Source organism: Triticum aestivum, chromosome 7B, assembly GCF_018294505.1.
Source record: "Triticum aestivum cultivar Chinese Spring chromosome 7B, IWGSC CS RefSeq v2.1, whole genome shotgun sequence".
NCBI lineage: Eukaryota > Viridiplantae > Streptophyta > Magnoliopsida > Poales > Poaceae > Triticum > Triticum aestivum.
The window spans coordinates 304799753-304810625 of NC_057813.1; the positions used below are offsets into that span (position 1 = coordinate 304799753).

Here is a 10873-nt window from a genome sequence, read left to right on the forward strand (position 1 = left end):
AGAGCTGGATCTGGTGGATCCTAGGATGGCCGAATCGGGGGAGGTGGGAAAGGTGGTGCTCGGGTAGGGTGTTCGGGCGGGTTACGGGTGCGGTGGGCGGCGACGGTGTGGCTTCCGTGCGTGGTAGAAGGTGGTTGCAGGGGGCAGCTTGCCGTTGGGTGGGTGGGTGGGCGGTGGTGGGGAGGAGAAAGCATGACCAGGGAGGAGGTTTGACGTGGGTGGGTGGGGGTGCTCCTTTTTCTGCTTGTGTTGCGGCTCGGTTGACTCGATCGGGGTGTTAGCAGAATAAGGATTTGGTGTGCAGAATAAGACTCTAGAGGGTGTTATCATAATAGACCCACCCTATATATAACTGTGTCTATCAGAGCTTGCCATAGAACTAGTTAAGGCTTGCTAAACATTTAACGGTTTAAAAGTATGTAAAAAATATGAAATAAATAGTGGAGCCTCACTCTAGTATAATAAGATGATCCAACTGTGTGATTGTGAAAATATGCATTTATGTGTCCTCAATGAAAAAACAAGCATTTCGGCTCACTGCAGTATCAATATATGTTGAAACATTTGTTCTTTTTGTCCAGGACACATGCAGTCATATTTTCTTAATCCCTTCGTTGGATCATATTATATTATAGGTGTGTTGGTTCAGTATTTTTTTCATGATTTTTGAGAACTTTTACACCGTCAAAATCCTTAACTAGTTCTGTGGCAAGCTATTGTAGAAAATCGATATATATATATATATATATATATATATATATATATATATATATATATATATATATATACATCTGGGCTATTCTGTTACGCGTAACAGAATATTATTCTGTTACTCTTTCTGAACTAACTGTTTCAGGCGGTTGTACTGATGATTTTGAAGCGGTTGAAGTGATGCTTTCAGTTCTGTTTAACAGATCGTTTTCTTTAGTTCAAAATATTTTGTAATTTTTTTATCGGAACGGGGCGTGTAATATATCATTGGAAAGCTCTTGACAACTATATTTCAAGTATATTGAACGTTTTTGCAAAATCATTATGGTTTAAGAGCAGTTTTGAAAAAACCATTTTTTTCAAAACCGAAAACGCGAATCGTAATTTGGACTCATTTTTCAAATGATTTGTCGGAATGGAGCAAATAAGATGGCCTTGGAAAGCTGGTGAAAATCCGCATCTTCCATATATCTATTATTTTTTCTAATTCTATACTATTTAAAAGTAATTTGGAAAACGGTGAAATTCCGGGCGAAATGTATTTTCGCGATTTTTCACAAACGGTTTGTCGGATTGATGCAAATAATATGGCGTTGGAAAGCTATGGAAAATGCACAACTTATTCATATTGAAATGTTTTTCTAATTCCTTAAGGTTTAAAAATGAATTTGAATACGGTCAAATTTGATTTTGAACGCGATTTTTTTAAAAAGTTTGTCGAAATGAGCCAAATAATATACGGTTGGAAAGATATCAAAAATATAAAACTTAGTCATGTTGAACGTTTTCTCAAATTCGCAACCATCAAAGAGTAATTTGGATTACGGTGAGACCCATTGTGTTACTTTTCCGTCAGAAAAAACAGAGTACTTGTACTGATCTACGTGTGCGTTTGTACTGATGTATTCTTCGGAGAGTAATTTTGGAAGGTTCCAAAAAAATAGTACTTGAACTGATGCTTGCATGGGTTTGTACTAAGCGTATTTTCACTAACTAGACTTTGCTCTGTTTTTGATAATATTTTTTTCTCGTAAGTTTTCAACGGTTTATTGTATCATTGCCAGTGTACTTGCATGGTTTATATCATCGAATTGAATGATATTTTTTCAAAAGATAATGTTTTTTTATTTTTTATTTTTTGAACTAAACATTTTTTTACAACGATGTTCTGGACTTCTCTTATTTTAGGACTTATACTTTTCCCATTTGAATTGCATGGGGTTTCTTTTTGCTTGAACTTTTACAAGTTGAATTTCTGTCATTTCTTTTATTTCAAATGGACCACCATTTTTAACTTGTACTGATCAAATATTTTTAATTCAACCATTTTTCCTTTGTAGAACGGACCATCATTTTTATTTGTACGGATCAATTGTAAAACTTGGACGTTAACGTCACAGAATTACACTTTGGAAGAATCACTTTCTCCCATCTGGACTGAACGCAAAACTTTCATCAGGAAACTCACAAAAACAAGGACGATTACAATGAGATCGACAAGAATGTATGAACCATACCATTTTTAGCTCAATAAATACTATACACAGAACAAGTAGAACTTGTTAAACAAGATGTTGTTGAAGTTTCTCACATTAGCACTTCTTATAATACAAAACTGAATGGTTCACTTTTACCTCCTCTCTTTAAAGTATTACAAACTGAAGAACTAAAATAAAATGGTGAGCACAATGCATTTTTGTACCACAGTTGGTAATAGGGGCACAATCCATGTGAATCATATAAAAGGTACCAGTAAAAATGGATTGCTGGTGTTTTTATAGAGTCTGTAGTACCATCACAATCAAAGTTCGTACTGACATAAGCTCCGATTGTGCTCCGGCCAGAAAAAGATACATAAGTACACTGTGGCCAAAGTATTTCAAACTGACAAACATAATTAGCCACCTCGCTAGAACAGAGCATCTCAGACGTCTCTACTCCTGTTGCCTTGTGCAGGAGGCTGTTGACGGAGCACGCAGTGATGCAGGTGGCCATTGTAGCGTCACGGGCAGTGACGCAGGTCTCCGAACTGATGGTCGTGACGAACTCGGCCACCAGAAGCCACAGGGTTGGATTGAGCATGGCGCTGAAGTTGAGTAGAACATTTAGAAATTAGGATAAATAGGAAACAACAAACAGGTGAAGAAATTGTAAAGTGAAATGAGTTATAGAAGACAGTATGCATTTTTCTCACTAAAACAAAACTTCTGTTTGTGTGCAACTTCTGTACTTGCATACATTTGGCATGGTATTTCTTGCAACAGAGTACCACAATACTAACTCATCATATTAACTGGAAACGTTCGACAAGAAACTTCATCTTCAGCATACTGACTACATCACACTATACATATTACAGGGGAAAGATGCACCATACTTTTTTGTGTTTTTTTTCAAATATAATCTGGCAGCTCATTGTGAAGTTAAACAATAATTTTTTCTTGAAGTTAAATTTTTTAACACCATCTTTTCTGACCCTTCGAACTGTTCCACCTACAGAGATTGAATGTCTGTCGAAATTGAGCAAAAATCTTTTTTCAAACTTTTCAAACGCTTCAAATGGAATCTTTTTTTTTATTTTGAACTTACTAGGATTTTGCATTAAAATCTTTTTCAAAACAATGAACTGATCAATTTTTAATTAAGACTTCTATGTTTCTATTTTTTGAAACCGGTTTTCTTGTTTTTAATTTGAACATATCATTGTTTATAATTCAAAATGTTTTTTAATTCGAACTGGTCATTGTTTTTAATTTGAACTGATTATTTTCTTTAAATCAAAACAAATTTTTATCCAAACTGATTATTCTCTCTAATTTAAAATGATCATTCATTTTTTTAATTCAAACTAATCATGGTTTTAAATTCAAACTGACCATTTATTTTATTTCAGGAGGACGCCATGCCCAGCGGACTGTGGGATGGCGCGCCTTGGGGGCCGGTGGGGTGGCTCGTCACGGGTGCTGGCAAGTGCGGCTGCAAGTGGCTTCTAAGGTCTGACCTACCTGCAATAATTAACAATGTATTAATCCTGCACTCATGTATCCAATGTGATATTCTCACAAATTACTGGAGTTCCGCTGCTCCTTTACATAGCAAAACTGCTACTACTACTACAGATTAAATGTTGTATACATGTAGCCTATACTAACATAGAAGAGATTAAAAATTGTCAATTTGACGTAATTTTTTTTTGTTCTGTGTACTGACATCAAGAAAGAGTACACAAAGATATGATGGATGAGCAGTAATATAAGGCAAGACATTTGAAGGATTGCTCACACTAAAATAAGAAATTGTACTGAACTTATAAGAAGATTTGCACTGAACTAAAATAGATCTTTGTTTAGGCATTTAAGCAAACACCTGACGGCAAAAAAAAGTGGTTGGCATTTAGAAATAAACACGATGGTATATAAAAATTCATGCAAGAATGAGAAGTACGACTCCAACATTTTAGCAACAAACAAATGACTAGGGTAGCAAATGCTCGAACTGAAACAATTGAACTTGCAGCACATGTGGACAGTACGGACTACACATTGTGTTTTGTGCACCCGCTCGAACTGAAACAATTGAACTTGCAGCACATCTGAATATGGACATGGAGGCAGGGGATCCTGTGGGTGACAACAAAACCTTAGCGTCACCACAACAATTCAGAGATGAGGCAGCATCATGAATTAATAGAGCTAGAGAGATTTGAGAGGAGCAACAACATCATGCAAGAGAGAGAGAGAGAAAGCAGAGGAGAGCAGCAACCGTGCACATGTTGGAGGAGTACAGGTAGCCGTGAGCTGCACTGGCAGCCGGAGGTAGAGGCCTACTAGGGGCACTGGCAACATGCGCATGTTGGACCTTTTACATTCTTCTTTCATATTTAAACCACTGATTTTTGCACAGTCAACTTAATATTGCTAAATAAACAAGAACTTGTTGTGGTTTAATTTTTGAACTTGCCTGGATTTAATACTTGAACTCCAGTCCCCAATTCAAGAATCATGCCAACAATCTGTAAACAGAAAAGATGCAGAGTTTAGAAACAAAAAGGTTAAAACGAAAGTTGAAACAGTAGACAAACTCTGAAGTAAATAGCAAAAAAATGTTTTGAAACTCTTTCCTGAACATAAGGTTTATGTCTTTGAACATACAAATTTTCAAAACATGTACTTTCACTTTTTTCCTTGTGTGTGTGTGCTCGACTTGGCGGTTGCACAGTGCTAGTGAAGATGGTGGGTGCGATTCTACTTGGAATCGCGTCAACCCTCGACTTGGACCTGGACGGCTGCAAGCACCCGTGGTGGACGAGCTATTGCTCGAAGGCTGAAACTTTGTCTAAAATCACAAAACTAACGAGAGGATAATGTACACAAACAGTATAGTAAGTTCAGAAAAAAGGTTCAGAACAAAAGATCAAAAAAGGCAATTTTTAGTCCAATGTACAACTTTGCATAATGACAACTAAAATTTCAAAATAGTAAGTTCAAAATTTCTGCAGTCTATAAAATATAGTAAACCAAAATTTTTCTAACAAGTGCACTTGATTGGAGTTCCCTAGTGAACTTCTAGGCTGACATTGATTCTCCGGTTTTCTTTACACAACCAACTTTCTGTTTTTTTATAAGCGAACTGATGGAAAATTTGATGGTGCACTTCTGTATTTTATTCAAGGTGAACTGATGCACTTGCAAAGTTGACTTATTATGTTTCTTTTTCATACGGAATTGATGTTTGTTCACAAAATTAAAAGATTAAAGGTGTGAACATTCAGTACATTTGTACCTTAGCTAGTGTCGCACTAGAACTGACATGATAAGTTAAGTTATAGTGATCCATCAATAACAGGTCAAACCCTCTTTATGCTTTGAGTGCACTAGACCGATGCTCTATCAAAAGTTCAACCAGGCCAAAATTTGAAACTGGCCAAACCAGTAGTTGACAGGCAACACTCATTGTTCTCTAACACTCACAGAATACACATAGAACACACACACTTAAGTTCAGAGAACTATCCCATTTATGTTCAGAGAAAAAAATGCATTTAAGCTCAAAGAAAAAATGTGTTTAGGTTTAGAGAACAAAACAATGTTTAGTGTAATTTTCTACGTATGGATAATCGCAGAAGCAACATAGTTGGACTGAAGCTCTAAATTTTGTATAATAGAAGGTAACAGTAATAGTACCGGGTTAACTATCGATGCAAGCTTTTGACAAAGCAGCTCGATAGGCACTGCGATTTTCGGATGGGCGATGACGCCAGCGCATCTCAAGTAGCCAGAGGCGTGTGTTTGTGAATGGAAGAGGCCTTTGAACTTTTTTGATTTCTCAACTCTTAACTTTTTGTATTCTTGTACTTCACCCACCCCTATAAATTTCTATACTTTTTAGTGGCTTTTGTTGGTGAGCCCTCCTGTTTCCCTGATCTGAACATTCACAAGGTTTCTTCTGAGTATAAAAAACAAGAAATAAAGAGTTCTATTCACAATTAAGCTTATAAGCACTGCAAGACAATCAAGGTTGAGAGAATATAGTGAGCACCATGTCTAATTCTCAAGTCCGTGGTTGGTCCAAAAAAATTACGAGGTCAGTGCCTCCATAGAAGTAACAACAAGTTGTTGTACTGTGTGAGAGATTGTTGTTTTGTACAGAACTGATGTTGTTTTGCAAGGTGGACTTAGACACTTTTTTTATATGAGAACTGATGATGTTTATCAGATACTACCTCTGTAACTAAATGCAAGACATTTTTGCAGTACTTCCCTAAATCCTATAAGTGCAGACCAAATACAGTTACAGAAATACTACACTAGGAGGTACTCCCTCTGTAAACTAATATAAGAGCGTTTAGATCACTAAAATAGTGATCTAAACACTCTTATATTAGTTTACGGAGGGAGTATCAATCAATCTAATCTATAGCACATTTTGCTAATATGTGTGTGTGATCTGTAGCCCATAGCCTATGTGTGATTTGTTCCAATTAATCCATGCATTTTTTATCCTCTGCTGCCTGCAGCTATGGCTAGACCCGTTGAAGAGGTGGGGAGTTTCAAGTTAATGATTTGCTTTCAAAAACTTCAGACAAGAGCAGAGTAAAGGCTGGAAGATAAAACTAATGTTAGCATGTGTACCTTTTTTGTAGCATCTCATCTCCTTTGCTTCAACTTTGGGCACTTTGGTATGGTCAGCCTCTTTGATTTTGCAAGTGCCGGTAGTCCATGAATTGAAACTAGTTCTGGAAAATGGTCAAGTGACAATACCTCTAGTAATGGACGATTACTGAGCCAAATGCCCATTTCTTGTCTATAGAAAATACTGGTTTTTTTTTACTTTCCTTAGTGGTGCAACTACCTTCAGATTAAAAGGATCTAGATAACACTCATCCATTAAATTGCACATATTGAACGGATTAAATTGAACTGAACCGAAGGAAGAAACTGGACATCACACGTACATTAGCTTTTGGTTTGAGCTTTGTTTGTTCAGATTTCTATAGTCCTGCCGCACTTATACCTAAACTTGTGTGACACATTTTTTATTCAGTTGAAAGCGTCTAATTTTTTCAAAATATGCTACATGAAAAGAGGAAGGGAGGAGGCATTGAGATGCATACCTAAAGCACACACGCATCAATCGCATGCATGCGCACATGTGGTCAACGGCGGCGCTGCGACCTGTGGTTTGCTTGCTGCCTTGAATGTGCACCATAGCATTAGCCTGCAGCTGGAGGAGAACGTGACATGCAGCTAGAGGAGGACACTACTTGAAGCTGGAGAGATACGAGTGTGCGGTCGTGGGTGACAATGGCCAAATCTCATCGTTGCGTCGGTGAACGGCCTTGGGTGTCGGTGGTGAACGGACTATGGTGCCGACGGTGAACGGCCTGGGAGCTGCTGTGTCTCGAGCGTTCTGCACAAGTATCCATTAAAAAACTATGAGCCATGTATTATCAGCACAAACCACTTCTATAGCTATTCATCTCACTAGCATTTACATAAACTACGAAGTAGCACAAAAAAAGGCTTGCATTAGTCGAGCACAAAAATCACCTCTGCTGGATGCACATAGACTGTTGATGTATTCTAAACTTCCATGCTTGTGCAGCAAAATAAGAAAAAAAAATCCTTTGTCATACTAATATTTTGTTTAGAAAAGAATTTGAAGCATGTTTGAAGCACACAAAACTGGCCAACAGTGGCCACCTAGGGATTTATACGAACACCCAGCAGGCACATACGCTACACACAACTCGTGAGATAATTTCCTGCACAGAGTGCTTCAAAGATAACTTACAGTTTAGTATGAATTATGTGTAAAAGTATCTAGCTCCAGCACTGCATTTTTCATCACAAGAACTATGTTTAGGTTGGTACTCACGACTAAGCCAACAATAGGGTTGCAGATCGACATGAATGAAGGCAGAGCATGTGAAAGTCCAAGAGTCTGCACAAATATGGTCAATGTGCAGTAATTGTAGTAGAATTTGTAGTATCGGCAACTCTAGTATAAATTCCATGAGTTTCTCGGTAGAAACAACTACACCAGTAAGTTGTTACTAAATTTAACAGTACTCTTTTTTGTTATCTAGGAACAGCAAATGTTTGATTTGAAGAGTGATGCATGGCACAACCAAAACTTTGATACAGACTAGATGGAAGCACAAGAATATAAACTAAAATAAGAATTTAACTGAACTAAATTAGAATATTGAACTGAACTAAAATTAGAGGTTGCTGGTGTGCTCCTCCTTCTCTGTCGATGGCTAACGATGAGCGTCTTCCTGGCTAGGCTCCTCCTTCCTTCTCGATTGGGGCCAAGCAAGGCACGCGACGCACAGAGGGCATAAAAGTGTAGATCAAACGGTTTTGTCGGATGGGGCCAATGTTCAAATTCATGTAAAAAGAACCAAGTTCATGTGCAGTAACATTAGATGTTCACAGAGAAACCTAAGAAGATCTTTGTACTTTGAAATACTTTGTTTTAGTTCCCAAATACTTCGCTTGCTTTGAAATATGAACTTATATATTTATTTCTTTAGAACTTATTATGTTTTCCTTGCGAATTCCATTGCTTTTTTGTGCTTCATTATCTTTGGTTTATTTTGCTTCTGCTTTTCAATGAACTTATAGGGTTATATATTTTGAACTTATAGGGTTATACATTTTTGGTCCGTAGCAATCCATCAAGTACCTCCATGAGTACATTTCTATTTACCCGCAAACAAATGAGTACATTTCTCTATTGAGATGATGAGTAAAGGCATTGAGGTTGCAAGTTCAAACAGTACAACAGAAGTTGAACTAAATGAAATTAAAAAATTGAACTGAAATAAGAATCCGAACATCATAGGTACATCATATTTTGCATTCTACTTTTCTCCTTTTCTCAAATACAGGAACATCTAAAGAATGAATTCTTTTAGTCCTCACGCACCAAAGAGAAATCCACAAAAAAGTCAGAACATTCAAAAGCATAACAGCTCGGGGGCAGGATGAGGTTAACGTCTCCCATCTGCAACCCGTTCACCCTCCCTTGTGCTGCAGTAGATTAGCAAAATGAACTACCAAAATTCCCAACCCAGTACTGTGGATTTTTAGCAAATGTGAACTGAGAGGGTTAGAGGGGGGGCAGACCTGAGAGAAGGAGTAGGAGGAAGCCTCTACACAGGGGCTCGTCAAGGACCGGAAGGTGGAGCAGCACCCGAGGCGAGGAAGCAACGGGGGAGACGGCACGCCAGGCAGTGTGTCGTCGCGCACCGGAAGGCATGGGTGATGTGCAGGGAGGTAGCCTTCATGGTGAGGCGGGGTGGTGGTGGGGCGGCCAGCCGTGATGGTGTGGGGCGGTGAGCGGCGGCGAGTTCAGGAGGAGGTGGTGGCGCGTTGGGGGAGAGGGGCCGCGCGGCCGGCTCGCGTGGCGGGGGGGTCAGGAGGCAGGGACGGCGGCACGTCGGGGGCAGGGGCGGCGGCCCGCCCGACGTAGAATGCGCGAGGTGTGTGGTTTGGTTTTTTTGTGGAGAAGATGGTGGTGGACTGACTGTTGTAGAGGAGTCTTTTCGTTCGGGCCATCCAAGTTCAGTGGGCTTTGTAAATCTGGGGCACCGATTCGGAAAGCTGTGATCGGTTCCTATATAGAGCTGACAGTAACAGAATAATATTATGTTACTAATAACAAAATAGTCTAGCCCTATATATATATATATATAAGCTCTGGAGAGATATTGTTTGATTGAGCTTTTGGGAAGGGTGGTGGATGTAAGATAGAGCTTGAGAGATGATCCAGTCATAGACATATAGATATATTGTGTGTGTGGAAGGAAGCAAGGTCAATCGATTACATATATAAAGACAGAGAGATTGAGCGAGTGTGGGTAGTCGTGCATTTGAAAGAGTGAGACGGGTTGGAGAGAGTGACCTAGATAAACAATGTGCGTGAGATAGTATACAATATAAATATGTCGAACTGGGCTCAAACATAGAGATATATCGTTTGTATCCAAGAAAGAGCGAGGTCAATCAAGACATACAAAGGAGAGGGAGAGAGAGATTAAGCGAGCATGGCCCGCCATGAGGTCAAAAGAGTGGGAGCGGCTTGGATGGACTGACCTAGATAGACAATCTGCATGTCAGGACCCCGACTCAATGGCACATCGATCTAGCATGTAACACCTCATATCACTTTGCGGCCTCATGCACAGTATTCCCACGGGTGTCGCCTTACCTTGTCCGGGACCGTTTGCGCCTTTTGGCACACGTATATGATAGTGTCTCTAGCATCCATATGACAAGGAGCCCGGGCTGACATGGCTAGTCGTGAACCCAAAGTGGCACTAACTTACAGGGACAGGCATACATGACCCAGCATCGAACGTGTCGGTCATCAGCGAGTGAATCCAGGCTGTTGCACTGGGCTAGTAGGACTCCGGTATTCATCGCGTGACATTTCCCCGTAGGGACAGACACATGAATGAAGAAGGACACATGCCGGCCAGCCTAAGTGTTCCGAAGCAGTAGCAAGCTACCATGGCTTAGTGGAAGCACTAGGAGACATTTCCCGGTAAGAGAGGCTACTAAGGATAAACAACTAGATAGTCAGATCCCACACATACCAAGCATTTCAATAACATACACACAATATGCTCGATATGTGCAAATACAACATGGCA

General features: G+C 39.4%; 1 long non-coding RNA gene across 9 annotated transcripts; it reads right to left on the reverse strand.

Annotated features, from left to right (window-relative positions):
- Positions 1 to 2442: 2442 nt before the first annotated feature.
- On the reverse strand, positions 2443 to 9790 carry LOC123156747 (uncharacterized). Of its 9 annotated transcripts, XR_006478385.1 has the most exons (6): positions 9345 to 9789; positions 7325 to 7620; positions 6843 to 6946; positions 4863 to 6134; positions 3588 to 4723; positions 2443 to 2797 (listed from the first exon to the last, which is right to left on the reverse strand). It is a non-coding gene; the product is annotated as an uncharacterized lncRNA (long non-coding RNA). The 9 variants fall into 9 exon arrangements; XR_006478382.1 differs by having other exon boundaries at positions 4863 to 6946; positions 9345 to 9790; XR_006478384.1 differs by having other exon boundaries at positions 3588 to 4331; positions 4474 to 4723; positions 4863 to 7620; positions 9345 to 9790.
- Between the last annotated feature and the right edge of the window lie 1083 nt (positions 9791 to 10873).